We start from the raw sequence: 23,308 nt of genomic DNA, 5'->3' as shown, positions 1-23,308 counted from the left end.
TCAATACTTTTGTTTGTATTGTGATATGAATTGTTGACCTTAAAATTGTTAATGTTCCCTTGGAATTTGACAGTTATGTACAAATTTACACTGTTACTTGCTATCAAAATATACTTTTTTAAAGAAAATAACCAAAGATAGCATGTCATGATATGCATCGAATCGAATCGTATCGTTTCAAGATATAGCGATAGGTAACGTATCCTGACATTTCCGTATCGTCACACCTCTACTGGTGAACAGATATTGATACAGTTTTTGAAAAGAACAGTGTTTTTTCAACAGTATCTGTTAAATGTTTTGAATGATAAAAACCTAGAATAACATTATAAACATCAAAACCCTTTTAATTTCTGATAGTGTGACTTATTTTTGTTTCTTTTTGTGAAATATGTGGAGTTCATTTTTGTTTTGCAAAAGTTTTACGGTTGTTGAAACAGTGATAGGATTCACTCACTCACTCAAGAAACTCACTCAAGAAACTCACTCAAGAAACTCACTCACTCAAGAAACTCACTCACTCAAGAAACTCACTCAAGAAACTCACTCAAGAAACTCACTCAAGAAACTCACTCAAGAAACTCACTCACTCAAGAAACTCACTCAAGAAACTCACTCACTCAAGAAACTCACTCACTCGAAACTCACTCACTCGAAACTCACTCACTCGAAACTCACTCAAGAAACTCACTCACTCAAGAAACTCACACAAGAAACTCACACAAGAAACTCACTCACTCACTCACTCACTCACTAAAGAAACTCACTAAAGAAACTCACTCATACATCTCACTGTAAAAGCTTAAGACATAACAGTCTGAGAGAGGTGCCACAGATCAAATACATTCGGCCACAATGGGTCTTGCGGTTTATCGACTCTATTGAGCTGTCAATGTTTCATGGTCGTCAGGCAGTGTGGATGTTTACCTTGCGTTGTAAGCTAGTGTTAGTTAAAGCCTGCACCAAGTACCTCTTTGTTGGGAATGGCTGGAGAATTGCCGCCAGAATATACTAGCCTCTTTATGGTGTTGTCATATTATTGCCGTTGATGGCAGGATTTGACAGCCAGGAGAACACGGGCAGATTCATGAATACATGATTCAGGGTAATATACACGCACTCCATGATTCAGGATGTGGACAGGTGCTTGGTTCTACCAAATGGATGTGTGGCTGTCAATGTTGAGACACAGGGCTGCGGCAGGGCTGAATAACCACAGTTATGTTTATGCCTTCAGTCTCAATGATGCATTGTTGAACTGCATTTCTATACACCTATATGTCTTCTGTAAATAAGGTGTTAATAAACAGTGTTTCTATATTCTCCCTGTTAATAACTGGGTATTGTTATATATGGATAAAGTGTTGCTTTATTTTTCTGTTGATAAACAGTGTTTCTATATTCTCCCTGTTAATAACTGGGTATTTTTATATATGGATAAAGTGTTGCTTTATTTTTCTATTAAAGAATCTAGAATCTGTTTCTATCACCTATATGTCTTCTGTAAATAAGGTGTTGATAAACAGTGTTTCTATATTCTCCCTGTTGATAACTAGGTATTTTTATATATGGATAAAGCGTTGCTTTATTTTTCTATTGAAGAATCTAGAATCTGTTTCTATCACCTATATGTCTCCTGTAAATACGGTGTTGATAAACAGTGTTTCTATATTCTCCCTGTTAATAACTGGGTATTTTTATATATGGATAAAGTGTTGCTTTATTTTTCTATTGAAGAATCTAGAATCTGTTTCTATCACCTGTATGTCATCTGTAAATAAGGTGTTGAGAAACAGTGTTTCTATATTCCTATTAACTCTCTTTCTGTTTATAACTGGATATTTTTAAATATGGATAAAGTGTTGCTTTATTCTCCTATTGAAGAATCTAGAATATCTTTTTAACACCTGTATGTAGGCTGTCTGTTAAAATGGTATTTGATAAACAGTGTTCCTATGTTCCTATAAATTGTCTCCCTGTTAATAACTGGATGTTTTTTCAACAGGTGATATATTGTTGTGGTGAAACAAATGTATCCAGGAAACGCCATGTTAGTCTAGAACATGTGGCAAGTGTAGATTACCACAGTTTCTGAAAATGAAGAAAATTCTCTGGGCTACTTTTGATTATATTTTATGATTATAATTTAGGAACTTATTTTTTTTCTGTAAAATATGTTCATTTCAGAGATGAGATGTTAGTCTAATGAAGTGTGTATGAGAACAATATGTGAGAATCTTAACTGAACAAGGGGTGGTTGGGTAGCCTAGTGGGTAATGCATCAGCTCATCTCGCAGAAAACCAGGGTTTGAGTGAGTGAGTGAGTATGGTTTTACGCCGCTTTTAGCAATATTCCAGCAATGTCACGGCGGGGGACACCAGAAATGGGCTTCACACATTGTACCTATGTGAGGAATCGAACCTGGGCCTTCGGCGTGATGAGCAAACGCTTTAACCACTAGGCTACCCCACCGCCCCTTGTCTGGAATGGACAATTGTTGTTTTTTGTCAGTAGTCTGACCAGGAGGCATGTTCTGTAGAAGGGTTGTCTGCATCCTGTTTGGAGCGAGTGAGTGAGTTAATATTTAACGTCACATCGGCAATGTTTCATCCTTATTGTGGCGAGAACAAATTTGACGTAAAGAATATGTATATATACTCATGGAAACAAATAAGGGAACACATGAAAGTGTGTGGCGTAAAACTAAACTCATTCACTCATTAAGTCATACATGCTACAGTTTTTGGATGTAGGTGTTTTAATTTAAAACAGTGGCAGATTCTACACCATAAAAATGCGTTACGCAAAAAAGGTTCGAAAAATAAGTGTGGTCTAATCGAAGTACATAAAACATCCCTTTTGAAATAAAGTGCTCTTCACCTGTCCTAGTCCGGCGGAGTCCATTATGCAGGCTGATCTCTCACTGACTGTTATAGGCGACTACAGTAGATTAATGGCCAGTCCAAGCTTTGTTCCCAGTTCCCATTAAGATTTACGAGGGCCCCAGTCGCTCAGGTAGACATGATGGATGTTTTATCATGGTAAAGCAACATGTCCGCCAACACGGCCATAATGCTCATTCTGTTAATTTCCATCATTTTGTTATTGTGCGTAACCTGCTGATCCAGCAGTAATAGCAGTGATGGCTCCGGAAATTTGAATATCTTATTTCTGATTCACCTTTGAGAAGAGTAACAAGAAGAAAAGAATTTTGATGTTGTGTTAGGTGGTATTTTGTCAATGTTACCTTTGTAAGTTTGGTGATACTATGTTGGAGAGCTTGTCAGTGATATGGAGGTTGTGGTAGCCTAGTGGTTAAAGCGTTAGCTCATCACACCAAAGACCCGGGTTTGATTCCTCACATGGGTACAATGTGTGAAGCCCATTTCTGGTGTCCCCCGCTGTGATATTGCTGGAATATTGCTAGAATATTGCTAAAAGCGGCGTAAATCCACGCTCACTCACTAGTCAGTGATGTTTCTAACTTGTCAGAGATATTGGAGCAAGTTCAGCAATACTGTGTTGGAGAGATTGACACAGCTTTACCTTGATTGAGTGATTGACTGATTGACTGGTTGTCTCGTTATGGTCTACTTATGTAGCTTCAATGGTCTAGTTGTATTGCTTCAATTGTATAGTTATTTTTCTTCAATGGTCTAGCTTATAATGTTGCTTCAATTGTATAGTTATTTTTTTGTCTTCAGTGGTCTAGTTATTTAGCTTCAATGGTCTAGTTATATTGCTTCAATGGTCTAGTTGTATTGCTTCAATGGTCTAGTTATGTAGCTTCAATGGTCTAGTTGTATTGCTTCAATGGTCTAGTTATGTAGCTTCAATGGTCTAGTTGTATTGCTTCAATGGTCTAGTTATGTAGCTTCAATGGTCTAGTTATATTGTCTTCAATGGTCTAGTTATGTAGCTTCAATGGTCTAGTTAATGGTCTAGTTATGTTGCTTCAATGGTCTAGTTATATTGCTTCAATGGTCTAGTTATGTAGCTTCAATGGTCTAGTTGTATTGCTTCAATGTCTAGTTATGTAGCTTCAATGGTCTAGTTGTATTGCTTCAATGGTCTAGTTATGTAGCTTCAATGGTCTAGTTATATTGCTTCAATGGTCTATATTGCTCAATGGTCTAGTTGTTCTTCAATGGTAGTTATGTAGCTTCCAATGGTCTAGTTGTATTGCTTCAATTGTCTAGTTATGTAGCTTCAATGGTCTAGACATATTGCTTCCATGATCCAGTTGCATTGCTTCAATGGTCTCCATTGTATTGCTTCAATGGTCTAGTTATGTAGCCTCCCATATGGCCTATTATGTAGCTTCAAATGGCCTAGCTATTCTTCCTTCAATGGTATAGCTATATTGCTTCAAATGGTAAAGTTTCCATTACTTCAAGGTATAGCTACTATACAATGGGTATAGTTATATTGTCCAACAGTAAATAGCTTAATCAATTGCTTCAGCTGTAATTTCCAAGTTATGTGGTAAGGTTATGCAGCACTTCAATCCCAGATTGCTGTGAGGATTGCATGGAAAGCAGTGGCACGAGGAAATCATGTTTTCATTTGGTTGCATAAAGAATATTCCTCTGTGGTGCTCACACAGGACTCAGTGAGGGGTAGGCAGAGGAGGGTAGCTCAGTACAAGGAAGATCCAAGGAATTAATTACAGGAGTGGGAGCGGGATGACTGCTACATTTGAGGGCTCAAAGTAAGTCCGTCCACTGATGAGAAAGTAATCTGTGATCGTGGTAATCACTGATCACAGCTTCAATGAACTTTAACTTGTATTCGTCAAACTCTCACAAACCCATGCCAGATAAGAGCTGTGTGTTTCTCACTGAGGTGATCAAGTTTGAATGCTCTTCCAGCTTCATCATTCTCTTTTTAAACTGAAGCTTAAGCACCCAGCCCCTCTTCCACCCCCTCCCCCCACTCTAAGGCACCCAGCTGCCTCTCTTCCACCCCCATCCCTGGCAATCTAAGCACACCCAGCTCCCCCAGCCCCCAATGACTCACCCAGTTAATTCCCTCTTCCACCCCCTATCCCCTAAGGCTAAGCACCTAGCCCTCCCCTGGCCACACCCAGCCCCTCTTCCACCCCCACTCTGCTAAGCATCCAGCCCCCTCTTCCACCCCAGCCCCCCACAGCTACACCCAGCCCCCTCTTCCACCCCCAGCCCCACAGCTACACCTAGCCCTCTTCCACCCCTACGTGGCCTACACCCAAGGCCCTCTTCCACCCCCATCCCCCATGCATACACCAAGACCCTCTCTTCTACTCCCCCATCCCCATGCCTACACCTTAGCCCCTCTTCCACCTCCCCATCCCCCACGGCTACACCGGCCCCCCCTACTCACCCCTTTTTCCATACACTCCATCCCCCTCTTCCATCCCCCATCCCCCATACAGCAACACCCAGCCCCCTCTTCCACCCCCATCCCCATGGCCCCCTACCACCCCTTTCACGGCTACACCCATCCCCCTTCCACCCCATCCCCCACAGCAACACTCTTGTGCCCCTCTTCCACCCCTATCCCCCATGATTCTGCACCAAGCCCCTCTACCACCCCCTACTGCTACACCCAGCCCCTCTTCCCACCCCCATCCCCTTACAGCAACACCCAGCCCCCTCTTCCACCCCCATCCCCATGGCTACCTCCCAGCCCCCCTCTTCCAACCCCAACCCATGCACCTATACTCCATCCCCCTCTTTCCACCCCCCATCCCCCAAGCCTACACCTGCTCCTTTCACCCCTAATGGCTACTCCTAGCTCCCCTTTGGCCCTCTTCCAACCCCAATCCTCCTCCTTTTCAAACTCTACAGATCTGTCAACAAAATGATTTATATATATCCTCTCAAAAATGAGAGGTTAAATCGCTATAATTTTGAAAAATGGCCATTCTGCTCAAACTGAAGCGGGATAAAGGATCCTGGTAGTGCCGTTTTTCAAGACTTTTGGCATCAAAGGGCAAGTGGGTTTCAGAACTCTTGGACTGCTGGGCTCCTTCGTCCAGTAGACACACTCCCCACGCTCCCCGCAATTAGCCGACTGCTCACGAGTCAAAGGTAATGTGATTAAACATAAACTGCTTTGTTCAACGGAAATGGCATTCTTAGCGTTTCGATGGAAGAAGGGAGACATTTGCGGCGTATGTTTATGAATTTCCCAACGATGCCTTTCGGTGAAGAAGATATGATTAAACATCTCACAGGAGCCCTAATGACTTGGTGACTCGCCTAAATTGATAATCGACAAGTCTTAGACTGATATGGAGGTTAAATCTATTTTAGATATAGTTCAACAAGTTATAAAATGGCGAAATGCACAGCTAAGAAGGCTGCCGATGAATAGGACTGGGAAGATTGTACATACCTTGGCTTATTTTCTTGATTGCTGGGTCTTTTTGAATGTTGAAATCTGTTCATTTACTGTTAACCTGAAATGTGAATTGTATTACCCCGGTTGAGGAAAGGAGAATCTAATTGTTATGAAGTTGTGTGAGCAGCAGAAAACATGCATGGAGCATGGAGATTAAGTCGTTCCTGATTACTTCTAAACAGTTTGATGGAATTTCTTGCAAATTATTATGAAGCCAGTTTTATTTTTGTGTTATGATACAAAGTTGAAGTAATTTTTATGAAGTGAAAGTTTGTTAAAACAGCGTGATGATAATTAAGCCCTACAATATCTGATTCAATTTGTTTGAGAAGTTGTCCGAGCTTAACACAATTATCGTGACGAGAAACGGAGGCTTGCACAGCAGGAAGAGCACTAGTCACAACTTGAACCTCATTTCATCAAGTAGACTCCGAAAATTGGGGAAGGGGAGAGGCTGGAATTTTATCATTGTTTTGAAAAATTGAAGATGCCCCAGAATTAGTGATTCAGTTGAAAAAAAGAAACAGTCGGCTAAAATGAATACCTTGTTTCAAGCTGTATATTTTTTCTTTTGAATTTTGGTTCATAGTTTAATTAAAAAATATTTGCTTTTCCAGATGAAATTGAAAAAGTAGATTGTCTCCCATCAGATGGTCAGTGTTTAAGGAGATTCTGGTATCATTGAGGTAACTCACCAGATTGTACTTTGATATTCTGAATATTGATGGGGGCCGTTGTCCTTGCTTTCAGTCACTGGCTTGTCTGGGGCGGTGGGGTAGAGGAGTGGTTAAAGCATGCGCTCGTCACACTAAAGACCTGGGTTCGATTCCCAACATGGGTACAGTGTGTAAAGCCCATTTCTGGTGTTCCCCGTCGTGATATTGGTGGAATATTGCTAAAACCGACGTAAAACTAAGCTCACTCACTCACTCACTCACTGGCTTGTCTGGTCCAGACAAGATTGTTTACGAGCTGCACTGATGCATAAGGAATATTGATGGGGTTGTGGTCTTTACTTTCAGTCATTGGTTTGTCTGGTCCAGAGCCTTTACAAGCTATACCGATACATTAGAACTTTTACAAGCTGTACCGATACATTAGAGCCTTTACAAGCTGTACCAATACATTAGAGCCTTTACAAGCTGTACCGATACATTAGAGCCTGTGTGTCGATGAACATTAGAGCCTTTACAAGCTGTACCGATACATTAGAGCCTTTACAAGCTGTACCAATACATTAGAGCCTGTACAAGCTGTACCATTAGAGCCTTTTACAAGATACATTAGAGCCTTTACAAGCTGTACCGATACATTAGAGCCTTTACAAGCTGTACCGATACATTAGAGCCTTTACAAGCTGTACAGATACATTAGAGCCTTTACCAGCTGTATCGATACATTAGAGCCTTTACAAACTGTACCGATACATTAGAGCTGTACAAGCTGTATCGATACATTAGAGCCTTTACAAGCTGTACAGATACATTAGAGCCTTTACAAGCTGTACAGATACATTAGAGCCTTTACAAGCTGTACCGATACATTAGAGCCTTTACAAGCTGTACCGATACATTAGATCCTTTACAAGCTGTCCCAATACATTAGATCCTTTACAAGCTGTACCGATACATTAGAGCCTTTACCAGCTGTAATACATTAGCTGTATCGATACATTAGAGCCTTTACAAGCTGTACCGATACATTAGAGCCTTTACAAGCTGTATCGATACATTAGAGCCTTTACAAGCTGTACCGATACATTAGAGCTGTACAAGCTGTACCGATACATTAGAGCCTTTACAAGCTGTACTGATACATTAGAGCCTTTACAAGCTGTACCGATACATTAGAGCCTTTACCAGCTGTATCGATGCATTAGAGCCTTTACAAGCTGTACCGATACATTAGAGCCTTTACAAGCTGTACCGATACATTAGAAATATTGATGCTTGCAGTGTATGGTTTGAGTCAGTGGTTTGTACGAACTTGAACCTGTACATGCTGCAGTAGCACAAAGTTCTATTCTGCTTGAAGTGTAAATCTGGATTGGTCATCAGCATCATGTTTTGTCTGGACATGGAGTCTGGAAAGGTTATCGCATTGTGCCACGATATCCACAACTCCGCAGACATTGCGATACCATGACCTCCGATATCTCCATCCATCTAATGGCTCAACGATCTTCAGTTCCGCCACGTAGACGGAAGTCATGAAAACAGAGAAAACTTATGTAAGAGTCTGTATTAAAAAATGGTTCATACATGCAACTGCCTGCAAACTGCGGGACGCCGTTGCACAGGAGTGTGCATGATAGCACTAATGATTGTCGCAGGGACTACATCTGTGATATTCATACGCCAGGTGGTGAGAAGGCGGAACAACATTTTACGCTGATGATGATTAAAAAACATGAACAAAACTAAATCCGAGTATGGCCTCTTTGTATTTTCAATGGTTTACAGTTTTAAGCTGCAGAAAAGCATGAGATACGCTTTTGAAAGGAGCATGTGTTTGGAGGCGGCCATGTTGAATGATGCCATATGGGAACAGATGTGAAAGGCATTGCAACACAAGGAAAATATTTGAATATTTGAAAAAATAAATGGAAAAAAATCAAAGATGTGTAATCTCCCTTGAATTGACTTAGCGTTGTGGTTTGGTTGTAGCATTCAGTGGAAATGAAAGTTGTCGAAAAGCGGCGTGATGCCACCGTAGTACATTAGCACATTGAAACTTGTGGATAGAGTTACGATAATGCGGGATTGATGCTGTCCCATAAGGGAACTGGGGGTAGATAAATATTTTGAAAATAATTCTGATGACAATTTTCGAAAGTGGGAGTGGAAAATGACAGGAAATTGCTCTTGGAAGGGACAGAGTGAATGAACGGGGAGTAGGAATGAGGGAGGGAGATGAATGGCAACTGGTAGCTTTTTTTATTGTAACATGGAAATTTAGGTTGAACGTACTGGAAGGTTGAAAGCCATTTAAGGAAGTGTTGAAAGATGAAAGATGAATTAATGTTTAAGGTCATTTTCAAATGATCAAATCATGGACATAACTTCGGGCTGGGTTGGAAGAGTGTAGAGGAAGATAGTTTTTACAGGATGCAGATCATGTTGAAGATAAAGATAATATAATGGCTTGTTTCTTATTTGGAGGAAATGTATTGAGTATGAAGAGCGATATGGTTGATCTGTTGACGGAATGAGTGGGCGTTATAAACAGGATGGAATAAGTTGGAAGCATAGAAGTATTTAATGATTTATCGTTAGAGAAATGGACAGGAAAAAGGAAAAAAAAACCAAGAAAATTGTCAAATTATTCATTGAAGCTATCGTTAGAGATATTTCAGTCTTGGTGACAGGATCAAATTTCAAGTAGGATTGTATTCTTTGGTTTACTATTCTACAAAGGGGCGGTGGGGTAGCCTTGTGGTTAAAGTGTTTGCTCGTCATGCCAAAGACCTGGGTTCGATTCCACATGGGTACATGTGATTCCCATTTCTGTTGTCCCCCGTTGTGATATTGCTGAAATATTGCAAAAAACGGCGTAAAACTAAACTCACCATTCCACAACACGATGTTGACAGCAGACAGACCGGAGGTGGTGGCAGGATTGTATTGACTGTATATAACAGAAAACATCAATGGCAGCTAATAACCTTAATGATCCCATGAGACACATTCCATAACTTGTAGGCTATGGATGGATTCATCCTCACCGAGTTTATGTGAAAAGGTTTCAGTAGGAGAGATGAATCATCTTTTTTAACTCAGAATCATTCTTCAGTTTCTTGGTAGAATATGGTTTTGTCTCTTCTTCTTTTCTCCCCAAATAATAAGTTGAATAGTTTCCACCCACCAAAACTCTTTAGATTGAGATTCGTATAATTGTTAATCCAGAATTACATTTGTATAATTGTTAATCCAGAATTACATTCGTATGATTGTTAATGCAGAATTAGATTTGTGGAACTGTTAATCCAGAATTAGATTCATATAATTGTTAATCCAGATTTAGATTCGTATAATTGTCAATCCAGATTTAGATTCGTATAATTGTCAATCCAGGATAAATATGTTGATATTTTGAATGTTGATAGGGTTGTTCCTCGCCTTCATTAACCCATGCTTGTCGTAAGAGGCGACTAATGGGATCGGGTAATCAGGCTTGCTGACTTGGTTGACACATGTCATCAGTTCCCAATTGCGCAGATCGATGCTCATGCTGTTGATCACTGGATTATCTGGTCCAGACTCAATTATTTACAGACCGCCGCCATATAGCTGGAATATTGCTGCGTAAAATTAAACTCACTCACTCACTCCATTCTCTGGTTTGAGTCAGTGGTTTGTACCAACTTGAACTTGTACATGCTGCAGACTACCACAAAGTTCTATTCTGCTTGAAGTGTAAATCTGGATTGGTCATCTTGATTGTCTTCCCCCAAAATTTATAAATGCATAGACCGCCTCCGTGGTGTAGTGGTTAGAGCGTCCGCCTGGAGAGCAGAAGGTCGCGGGTTCGATCCCCGGCCGCGTCATACCAAAAGACGTTAAAATATGGTACTTGTTGGTCCCTGCCTGGCTTTCGGCATTAATGGGTACAGCAAGGACTGGTCGGCTCGGAGTCAGTATAATGTGTCTGAGTGGGGTATTCATGCTTCACTGCGGCATGGTATCTCAGTGGGCTATCACTATAAAACCAGCTTCAGTCTGGGCTAGTACAAGCAGCGGCACATACACATACACACGCATGCACGTCGTCATATGAGCGAAATATTCTCAAGCACGACGTTAAATCCAATTTCACCTCACCTCACCTCATCTCACCTCACCTCACCTATAAATGCATATGTTGTAGTTGTTTTCTGTGCGGCACATGCTAATCTTGTCAAGAAATACAGGCTGTCCTTGCACAGCTGATATACTAAGAACTTAAAAATCACTAACAGTTAGAAGACTGTGTTTCAATACAAGGGCTATAACGACGCATCAAACTATCAATGGATTGCAATTGTTGTGTCTCTGATACCAATTAATCGATGGTAGAAACGAAAAACTATCGATCCATCGATAGTATGTGTGACTATCAATAGTTTAGTAATTGACTTCCGTTGATAAATGTAAAGCGCAAAATACCGAAGTACCAGATTGTTTGGGTGCAGACTTGCAGCTTCATTGAGTTTATGTTTTAACTGTTTACTTCATCTGTGTTTCAGGTTTCTTGTCAGTTATTAAACGAGACTAAAACTACTTCAGCTTGTTTTAATTTCATATAAACTATACATTCATTTGGGAAATGACTTCAAATGAAACAATTCAAGGAGAAAAATACTATTGCAATGGTATTGCAAATAGTTCATCACAATAGAGTATCGATATCACAATAGTATGTTGCAATAGACTATCACATTAGCAAGAGTTGTTTCGCCCTCAATAGTCACCTCTTTTTAACACCCACCAACTGTCACAAATGTCCAGTCTTAGAAAAAAATGTGAATTTTTTTTTATCTAACTGAAAAAAACCCATTTCAATAAATCAAACTCCCATACAAAATTATGAGTAACGATTAGGAAATAATGCAGGAGAGTTATTACATATTTAAAAAATATCACTCTGTGATCTCCTGATTTTATTGGTTATACATGAATAATCTGTCTGTGAGGAAATCAGTCGCGAGAATGTAGGGGATAACAGAACAAAAAATATATCGGCAGAAAAGAAGTGTGATGAAGATGTTATCAAGATTAATGACACACTGTTTGACAAATGCATATCGTAAGTGTTGCTATGCTTCAGTGGGTAGAATACCCATAGCCTGAGGAGACATTTTATTATCATTTTAAACCCGATCTTTGACTTTATCGCAGGCTAATGTGTTTTTTATGCTGAACCAAGTATTTGACTAAATAGTTTGTGTAAAAGCCTAGTGGCTGGGATGTGTGTAGTTTTATTACCGCTGTCAGAGGAGACGGAGATATTGGCGTATATATGTCGCTGACTTAAGGATGTAAACAAACAGGGTTTCAGCTGATATGTTTTGTTTTTGTTGCCCTGAACTTGTAAAAAATATCGTTAAATTATTTGATGGAAATAGGTTGGTATGTTGAGATTTAAGAAGGTGTTATTTACAGCTGATGGTGTTTATCATTGGATGGCTTACACTGGAGACTTCTTGGGTTAAACTTCCTGTTGTGTTCACATTAACCGTTATGAGTTTCTAGCACTTGTTTCTTGTGAGCTCAAGTCTTCAACATTAAATACAAAGTGTTACGGCACCCATTCCGTCTGAAAGCAGAGTCGGACTATAAAAAAAGGATTTTATTGCAATTTGTTTTATAATGGCTCAAGAAATGATTATCTTTATGCATGTTTACGAGAGATTTATTTGAATTTGGGCTCAACAATGTCTCATGTTTCATACATTTCGAATTTTATGTATGGAAGTTTGTTGAGAAATTTCATGATCGGAGTCTGGCATGTTTTGTCATGAAAAAATTAATGTGAAAGTTTATTCACGTTTCGTAAGGAGCAATGATAAGTTGATCCGCTCATATGCTCACAATGTGTGAAAGTTTCACTTTTTACTTTCTGACTATTAGCACAGTTAGAGAAGCAAGACGTCAAGACTGGGTCAGGTAGTCAGTGATGGTATTTCCTGTTGCCAACAACACTGAGCTTTAAAGGGGAGAAATCATTATTTTATCAACCCTGTTGTGGAAACGACTTCCAAAAAACCAGGAATCAAGTGGTTTAACAGGGAGAAATCATTATTTTGTTAACTGTGTTGTGATAACAACTTATAACAAGAACCAAGATGGTTAAAGGGGAGAAATCATTATTTTGTTGTGGAAATGACTTCCAAAAACTAGGAAGCAAGTCTTGAAATAGGGAGAAAATCATTATTTTGTCAACCCTGTTGTGATAACAACAAGGTATGTCAGGAACCAATATAGTTACATAGAGTGAAATTGTTTTATCAGCCCATATTGGCTACAATGCAACCAGGATCCACATGCAGAGCTCCAGATAAGATTTAGCTCATGTGGGTACTGTACCCACTGTATTTTATTGAAGTGGGTATTATGAATGTATTTCATTTTCCGTTACCCACTGCTTTCAAATATGTGCGTATTTCAGTCATTTTACTCACCTAAGTATTATGTCATTGAGTAAGTTTACTAAGCAGGTATGTTCTGCCTTATGTCATACCTAATCAAAACCAACTTAAATATAATACAATTGATTTCCCTCATCCTATACTGACAGTACAACACTTGCCCTATACTAACAGTACAACTTGATAGCAATCGATATGTTTTTCATTACACAATTTTTATAAATATATTCCGTACGCATTTGTTTTAAACCTTTTGCGTATCTAACATTTTAAATGCGTAATTGGTACGCCACAATTATTTTTCAATGCGTAGTTGGAAATTTGCTATGCGTAATTTACCCGGATACGCAGCTTATGTGGCCTCTGCACATGCATTATATTAAAGCTTAGAACTTTGTGGATAACAACTTCTTGTTTATCGCATAGAGCAACGTCTCCGGGGTAGATTCTTACACGCTAAATAATGGTGTAAGAATCTACACCAAAATTTCACTCTGTTTACTAAACAAGTTATAATCCATAAAGTCATATGCTTTATTATTGACTCAACAACTTCAAGAATGTCAATCAAACAGTGAGCTGATTTATGCCAGAGTAAACAAAATTGGCTATCAGACAGAGGTACAGGTGATTTGTGTATCAGAGTAAATTACGGAAATATGTACGTGAAAACTCAATTCCTATTAAGTCTATTGATTTTTTGTAAATTCTAAATATATGTGATCTTACATGCATACACACAAAAATGTCAAATTTTAGCTTGCTTGGATAGATAACATAACTGAGGTATTTTGAGATGTCCTATTTCAGCACATATGGACTTGGCAACTTGCAGTCTTTCTTATCAATTCTCTTATTACAGATCAAATATAAATAACAAACACGTAAACTAACATTTAAACTTTATTATATTTCTACAATTAATGGAAAATGGCAATATATACATTTGAGTTTGTGTGAGTTTGGTACAATTTATTTGGTTACTGAAAGAAAGATAAGATACAGAATTGAGATAAACACGAGCAAGTACATAATCAAAAAAGATTATCTGTAGCTCTGTCAGATGAACTCATGGCTGCTGAACATTGACAGAACTTAACAATTCAAGGAGACATTCTACTAGGGGTGGGCAATAATACCGGTTAACCGGTCAGGGCTCGAAAATTCCACTCGTCCCCTCGTATTGACGATATATAGTCAAATCCTGATGAGTCGAATTGCTGGGGACCAAGTAATATATTCGACTTATCGATGTATTCTAGACATAGGTATGTCTATGAGGGTAGAAAAAAAGATGATCCAGTCCTAATTCCTCCGCCTAAGCATTTGTCTATCTAATGATTTCCCTATCACTAATAGGGGCACCTTATCAGTTCCAGTCTGATTAGCACAGACAGTGATTTCCGTAAAATCACTAATCTGCCTTTTGAACTCACCCGTCAATGGCAGAAAGGTGTTAGCCGCGCTGGTTTGTTAATTGGATCAGTTTGCTACACCAATCAACTTCTCATTGACTGACTTCGGCTTATGTATACAAGATTGCTGTTGTTTAAATCTCATGGGACCAAATTTCCTTCTCGAGTCATCGTGTGTATTTAGGGGACGAATTCGTGTAACCGGTATTCAAATGATGACAACTATAACAGGGAATGGTCGGGACCAACAGGTACTTCGAGTTATGCATAATATTCGAGACACCGGCATTTGACTCATCAGGATTTGACTGTACCAGCAAGGACCAGTAAAATGTATTGATGGCGGTCCTCTGGACCACTACTATTGTAAGTCAAAGTAAAACCCTGTGTACAGTAGGATTGATAGCATGAGATACATATCAACCTTTCTTGGTTGCAGATGACGTTTGTTGAAATTTTACATGGGACAAGAACTTAAGGTAAGCTATGCCATTTCCACACTGACGTTTGTCCCTTCTTGTGTGTTGTACTTCGTAGACAGTGTGGGGCGGTGGGGTAGCCTAGTGGTAAAGTGTTTGCTTGTCACACTGAAGGCCAGGGTTTGATTCCCCACATGGGCACAATGTGTGAAGTTAGACTTAGAGATTGCTGCATAGATCAATGCTCCCAGTACCCATGACTAGATTATCTGGTCCAGATTAGAATATTTACAATAATTAATCTGTTTGGTGTTTAACAATAAACTGATAGAAAGTAATAAGAAGTGCAGCCTTGTTTGCCTTGAGATGCACCAACATAGCCTTGATGGTCTTGAAATGTATCAGCATAGCCTTGATGGCCTTTAAATGCACCAACATAGCCTTGATAGCCTTTAAATGCACCAACATAGCCTTGATGGCCTTGAAATGTACCAGCATAGCCTTGATGGCCTTTAAATGCACCAACATAGCCTTGATGGCCTTGAAATGTACCAGCATAGCCTTGATGGCCTTTAAATGCACCAACATAGCCTTAATGGCCTTGAAATGTACCAGCATAACCTTGATGGCCTTTAAGTGCACCAACATAGCCTTGATATCCTTTAAATGCACCAACATAGCCTTGATAGCCTTTAAATGCACCAACATAGCCTTGATAGCCTTTAAATGCACCAACATAGCCTTGATGGCCTTGAAATGTACCAGCATAACCTTGATGGCCTTGAAATACACCAGTGCAGCCTTGTTGGCCGTGAAATGCACCAGTTCCATCTTGATGGCCTTGAAATACACCAACATAGCCTTGATGGCCTTGAAATGTACCAGCATAACCTTGATGGCCTTGAAATGTACCAGCATAACCTTGATGGCCTTGAAATGCACCAGCATAACCTTGATGGCCTTGAAATGTACAAGCATAACCTTTAGGCCTTGAAATGTACCAACATAGCCTTGATGGCCTTCAAATGCACCAGCATAACCTTTATGGCCTTGAAATGCACCATTATAGCCTGTGAAGACACCTGTTTCACCTTGATGGCCTTGAAATACACTACTATAGCTGTTATTGCCTTTAGATACACCAGTGTAGCCTTAATGGCCTTAAGATACAAATGTGATGAGGATCATCTTTGAAATCATTGCATGGAATCATCACAAGGTGTCTCCCCGGGCTACACAACCACCTCAGCAGTTATGGAATTATGGTGTTTCTCACCAGTGTGTTTGTTATTGATTGTAGGCAGGTTACCCCGATAACAAAGTAATGTCATATCACAAGTCTCTTACTATCTCCCAAACCAACAGTACATTACACAAGGGTGTCAACATCTCGCCATGTTGTGTTAGCACATAAACACAGAAAGTCTCAGTAACACTTCCATAAGCATCAAAGCTAGTTGTGCACCAGTAGAAGTTGTAGCCAGACATTGACATTTGTGAGGGAAATAGTATCGGAGTGAATTTCAGGCCTGTTCTATTGGGTTCACAACAGGAAGAGAGGGGTCGTGTGGTTGGGTCTATTGGCTTGATTAGAGGGAACTACATTGTAAACAAATCTTGGTAGTTATAGGGAGGTACTGTTTGCGGGGTTGCTATGTTGTTTGAATGTTTTTGTTCGTTGGTTATAAATCTCGAATTTTGAGCATAGTGTCAGGAATTTGAGACCTTTGAAAAATGAATATGTTTTAAAGGTTGCGGTTTTATTTTGCATGTTAGGGGTTTTTTTTGTGAGTGAATCAAATGTGTAAATGTAAAAGCGGAAAGATTAGACATTGGGTGTTATTTGATCTACAAGCAATAGATCCGGGTTAGGATTGGTCTCCAGCAACCCATGCTTGTTGTAAGAGGTAACTAACAAGATAGCGTGATCAGTCTTGCTGACTTGGTTGACACACGTCATCGTATCCCAATTGTGTAGATGATTGATGCTCATGATGTTGATGACTGGATTGTCTGGTCCAGAATCGATTATTTACAGACCAGTGTCATATAGCTGGAATGCGGCGTAGAACTGAACTCATTCATTTTAATAGTCCATTTCTGGAGTCACCCAATTAAGTTGCTGGAGGGGTGGGGTTGCCTAGTGGTTAAAGTGTCTGCTTATCACACAAAAGACCTGGGTTCGATTTCCCACATGGGTACAATATGTAAAGCCCATTTCTGGTGTCCCCCGCCGGTATATTGCAGAAATATTGCTAAACGTGGTGTAAAACTAAACTGCATCACTCACTCACTCTTACTCATCACTTACATCGCTCACTCACAAATGGCATAACAAAATTCATGGGATGTTGAACATGGTTGCAAGTTTTACCTGCTTTGATTACTAACAGGTGATCGTAGCTGAGAAATATGAAACATTTGTTTGATATTCCTCTAACAAAAATCAAATGTGTTTCCAACACTTCGTTGTGAAAAATTTAAAGGTGAAGCATACATTGCACTAAAAAACAACTATCCAAATGTTTTTGGTATATGCAAGGTATTTTGCTGCTGTTTTCAAGGGAAAACCCACCAGTGTTGTAAGAATTCCTGTTTATTCCCATTTGTGGAACTCTTTGGTCTCTGGGTCGAAAGAGGATACAAAAAAGCTTGCTGGTATTGTTTTGACTTCAGAAATATTGTGGACGACCTGGCTTGGCTCCCCTTGTCTGAGTAGCATGCTGTTACAGCTACTGTGTTATTCAGGCTCCACCTGTCTGCTGTGTTACTCAGGCTCCACTAGTGTCAGTCCCCGGCCTGCTGTGTTATTAAGGCTCCACCTGTCTGCTGTCTTACTCAGGCTCCACTAGTGTCAGTCCCCGACCTGTTGTGTTATTTAGGCTCCACTAGATTCAGACCCGGCCTGCTGTGTTATTAAGGCTCCACTAGTATCAGACCCGGCCTGCTGTGTTATTAAGGCTCCACTAGTATCAGACCCGGCCTGCTGTGTTATTAAGGCTCCACTAGTATCAGACCCGGCCTGCTGTGTTATTAAGGCTCCACCTGCCTGCTGTGTTATTCAGGCTCTACAAGTGTCAGTCCCGGCCTGCTGTGTTATTAAGGCTCCACCTGCCTGCTGTGTTATTCAGGCTCCACCTGCCTGCTGTGTTATTCAGGCTCCACCTGCCTGCTGTGTTATTCAGACTCCACTAGTATCAGTCCCCGGCCTGCTGTGTTATTCAGGCTCCACTAGTATCAGTCCCCGGCCTGCTGTGTTATTAAGGCTCCACCTGCCTGCTGTGTTATTCAGGCTCCACCTGCCTGCTGTGTTATTCAGTCCCCTGTGTTATCCAGGCTCCACTAGTATCAGTCCTCTGTGTTGTCGAGGCTGATGTTTGCCTGCCCATCTGGTTCTAATCTGGCTGGCATGTTGGAATCTCCACTGGACATTCTCCTGCTAATAACACTGGCCTTCAACATTCACAGTAAGTCTGCCAGGAAGGAAAGGCCAGACTGCTGATGATGGAAAAAGGGTTATGATCTTACCGATGATGGCATTCAGGATGATTTGATGATGTTTTTTCACTGATCACCGAGAAGGCAAAAAGAAAATGAAATCACTATTTTCATCTGTGTTGTTTTATTTTGTATTTTATATTGGCCAAATCCATAAATCTGTTGATCCTGAACTCAACCATCCTTCTGCTCAACTGCATCATGGTTTTACCTTGACTTACAAAAAGATACCCCCATCAATATATTTTACAGGTGCTTACTGGGTAACATGAGGGTCTTGTAAAGTATTAAAATGGTGTAGTGTATGTTCAGATAATTACTTCAGAGCCTGGAATGAATCGGTGGTCATGTGGACAGTGGTCATGACTGATGGGTGAAATAACAATCACAGTGAGTGAGTGAGTGAGTGAGTTGAGTTTTACGCCGCACTCAGCAATATTCCAGCTATATGGCAGCAGTCTGTAAATAATCGAGTCTGTACCAGACAATCCAGGGATCAACAGCATGAACATCGATCTACGGAATTGGGAAGCGATGACATGTGTCAACTAAGTCAGCGAGCCTGACCACCCGATCCCATTAGTCGCCTCTTACAACAAGCGTGGGTTACTGAAGGTTCATTCTAACCCGGACCTTCACGGGTCAACAATCACAGATAACTGCTCCTGATGCCCTGTAATTTTTGTGCGTCCGTCTGGATGAGGTATTTTGGGTTTTCTGCGTTCATTCTCGTCATTTGTGCATTACTGGGCGCACATTTGTGTGCCGTCTGCACCACCGCCCACATCAATGGTGCCAAGGGACTGACCATTCTGATATTGGTCGAGCAGCTGCAATTATTTTGATACTGTTTGTGGCTTCAATTATTTTAGAGAAAATAAATACCTCAAAATGTGTTTGTCTCCCTTTTTCATATTCAGAAACGATTATAAGCTTCCAAACGCATCACTATCACAGAACCATTGTTATTTATCTGCTATCAACTATGGCGGTATTTTAAAGTTGAATAGTAATAATAAAGGCAAGATGCTTTATTAGCCAACTTCTTCATGTGATGCGACATTCCGATATATACAGAGCTCCAGATAAGATTTAGCTCATGTGGGTACCTTACCCACTGTATTTTTTTGGAGTGGGTATTATGAATGTTGAGTGGGTATTTCATTTTCCGTAACCCACTGATTTCAAATATGTGCGTATTTCAGTCATTTTACTCACCTCAGTATTATGTCATTGAGTAAGTTTACTAAGCAGGTATGTTCTGCCTTATGTCATACCTAATCAAAACCAACTTAAATATAATGGAAATGATTTCATAAAACATCCCTCATCCTATACTGACAGTACAACACTAGTCCTATACTAACAGTACAACTTGATAGCAATCCATGTCTTTTTCAATACGCAAGCGATTTTTATAAATATATTCCGTACGCATTTGTTTTAAACATTTTGCGTATCTAACATTTTAAATGCGTAATTGGTACGCAACAATTATTTTTCAATGCGTAATTGGAAATTTTCTATGCGTAATTTACCCGGATACGCAGCTTATCTGGGCGTCTGGATATATATTCTTATACTGCTGTCAGGCAAGAGCAACATTTGTTATAAAGAAGTCGTCTTAAAAAAAATAAAAAAATAAAAAATAAAAATATTCAGAAATGTATCATCTTAAGGTGGCTGTATAACAATATTCTCCAGTCCTTCTCCAGCATATTCCTAGCTACAGAGAGTGTGTTAACTGAGTGTATTCCCTGTATATATAAGTGGATCCCTAGGGAGCTGCCATCCTCCGCCAGTAACATGGCCCCATGTCCCCCCTGGGGAAACTTTGTCGCTCCTACAATGCCTATTATGAACAACATTTATCAGTTTGACTTGTGTAGTTGTTGAATGGATGCCACAAACACGGAGAGGCTCGATCTACCACATACAGTTAACCTTACCATGGGATATTGTACATGCACGATCTGCTCTGATGGGTCCGGAAGCCTCCTGCCCTTGGAACAGACAGTCTGCTTGTTTAAAGAAGTGCTAGTTCTGTGTTAAAATATGACACTTGGTGAATAATTTGCCGATTTTCCTGCACACTCGATTAAGTGAATAAAATTGTCAGTATCAGTGTGATGATAAATGACTGTAAGTTTGTAGGTGAGCTGAAGTCAGAAAAAACGTAAAAAATTAAACGTTGAATATTTTCTTGTGTAATTGACATGTTTGGGCTCCTCGAGTGTGTGTCAGCACACCCATGAGTCATTTAATTGTGCATTTTCAGTTGACAATGATTAACTTTATACAGTGTGAAAGTGTGGAGGCTAGCGTTAGGAAGGTGCGTGTTAGATTAACATGATAAAAGCTAGATCGCATTACGAGCAACACGTTGTGCAGTACATTGATAAGTCCTTGAATTATTGTGCTGGATGTACAGCTGGGGGAGTAGAAGATTGCACGAACAGGTGCTTGGATACACAAGGTCACAGTTTTATATGTGATGAGTTTATTCACAAGTGCAACAGATCATCCAACAAAGATGAAGTAATCAGTATAAGGTGATGAATGTGTAAAACAGGTTGCAAATTCATATAGCATCTCTTAACATTATGCAGTGTCCCTTATTTAGAGTTTGTTGTATTCAGAAAGGTTGCAATTTTAGCCAGGATTTGCTTACATTAAACAGAGATGATGTGTCCCTTATAAAAAGGTGAATGTATTCACCAGGTCACACTGTCCACTTCCAACTCGGATTCTGACAAGGATGTCTTGTCCATTATAAAAAGGTGAATGTATTCACCAGGTCACACTGTCCACTTTCAACTCGGATTCTGACAAGGATGTCTTGTCTATTATAAAAAGGTGAATGTATTCACCAGGTCACACTGTCCACTTTCAACTCGGATTCTGACAAGGATGTCTTGTCCATTATACAAAGGTGAACTTATTCTCCAGGTCACAGTGTCCACTTTCAACTCGGATTCTGACAAGGATGTCTTGTCCATTATACAAAGGTGAACTTATTCACCAGGTCACAGTGTCCACTTTCAACTCGGATTCTGACAAGGATGTCTTGTCCATTATAAAAAGGTGAATGTATTCACCAGGTCACTGTGTCCACTTTCAACTCGGATTCTGACAAGGATGTCTTGTCCATTATGAAAAGGTGAACTTATTCACCAGGTCACAGTGTCCACTTTCAACTCGGATTCTGACAAGGATGCCTTGTCCATTATAAAAAGGTGAATGTATTTACGAGGTCACAGTGTCCATTTTCAACTAGGATTCTGTCAGGGATGTAGTGTCCATTATAAAGAGGTAAATGTATTCACCAGGTCACAGTGTCAGCAACCCCTGTCAGCAGCCTGGCAAGGTGCCCCTACACCTGTTGGGAAACTACTGGGGCGTGACCAGAATACATTTCACCACCAGAGGGAGCTTATTATGAATCTGGGCATGAGAAAAGAGCTGAGGGAGGTGTCCTCGGCATCATTAATCACCCCGGTCTCCCCGTAATGGGGGTTCAAGGCGCCACTAGCCTCCCTGCTCCCCTTCATCAGCTAGACACTTATCTTCTCTTGCTGTTTACCAATCTCCAACTTCCTTTGTCTTTTTTCAAGCAACACACGTACAGTTATCATTGTCGAGGTAAAAAATGATTGGCTGGCCACAGGGCAATGCCATTACCATAGATGTGAATGTCCCATGATGAGATCTTATTGCATACGAGGAGGACGTCGTAGAGGTTACACTCATTTAGGTGGTGGTGATGGAGGAGATTTAACAGCCTCTTGTGATATGTGTACATGCAGGGCATTAGGCCACATTGGGATAAGATCTGGTTTAGGGGTGCATCGAGATGCTCTGTTCCACATAATGTGTCCACAAATTATCGATACAATTCCTTAAGTTCATTTCAAACACTTTGGGCATAGATCATTCAAATTTGCAGCTCCAACCCTGTAGTCATCCCTTGGAGCATTCATGTCGGGACTCAAAACCTACCTCTTCAAAAAGTTCTACAACCTATAACCCCAAAATGTTCTAATGGCCATTTTGACGAACTGTCATATTTTCCTCATGAACTCAATTGACTCTTGTATATGCAGCGCTTTGAGCATGCTATGGATGGACTATGGCGCACAAGAAATATCCATTATTATTATGAATTGACGGAAATACTGACCTGTAGTTAAATGTGTTTAACGAATGATGCTTATCATGAACCAATATTTGTGATCCATTTGTATTTGCAATAACCTCAGTGTACTGTATTATAAAATTATGCCATTTATAGATATCAAAGACAGAGGTCGTTTTGACTGGCAACTTCGCAATTAGGCACAATGTCTGTGGTGTTTTGGCAACATATTAGGAAATTCTGTGACTTATATATATATATCACTGTAAAAACTCTTTTCAAAACATTTACGTCGCCTTTTGAAAGTAATCCAAAAGCACCAGATGTGTA

The 23,308-nt window shown here is 40.1% G+C and overlaps 1 long non-coding RNA gene across 1 annotated transcript in view; it reads left to right on the top strand.

The window, feature by feature from the left end:
- The window catches only part of LOC124289974, a 162,605-nt gene that overhangs the window by 126,474 nt on the left and 12,823 nt on the right, over window positions 1–23,308 (top strand). The window contains exon 3 of the long non-coding RNA XR_006901804.1: window positions 15,366–15,405. This is a non-coding gene — a long non-coding RNA (uncharacterized LOC124289974). The remainder of the gene's footprint in view (window positions 1–15,365; window positions 15,406–23,308) is intronic.

This window comes from Haliotis rubra, unplaced genomic scaffold (assembly GCF_003918875.1).
Source record: "Haliotis rubra isolate DU_JTF1 unplaced genomic scaffold, ASM391887v1 Scf453, whole genome shotgun sequence".
In the NCBI taxonomy this organism is placed as follows: Eukaryota; Metazoa; Mollusca; class Gastropoda; order Lepetellida; family Haliotidae; genus Haliotis; species Haliotis rubra.
The sequence above is the reverse complement of the archived record's forward strand: the minus strand, read 5'-3'. Positions and strand labels throughout refer to the sequence as shown.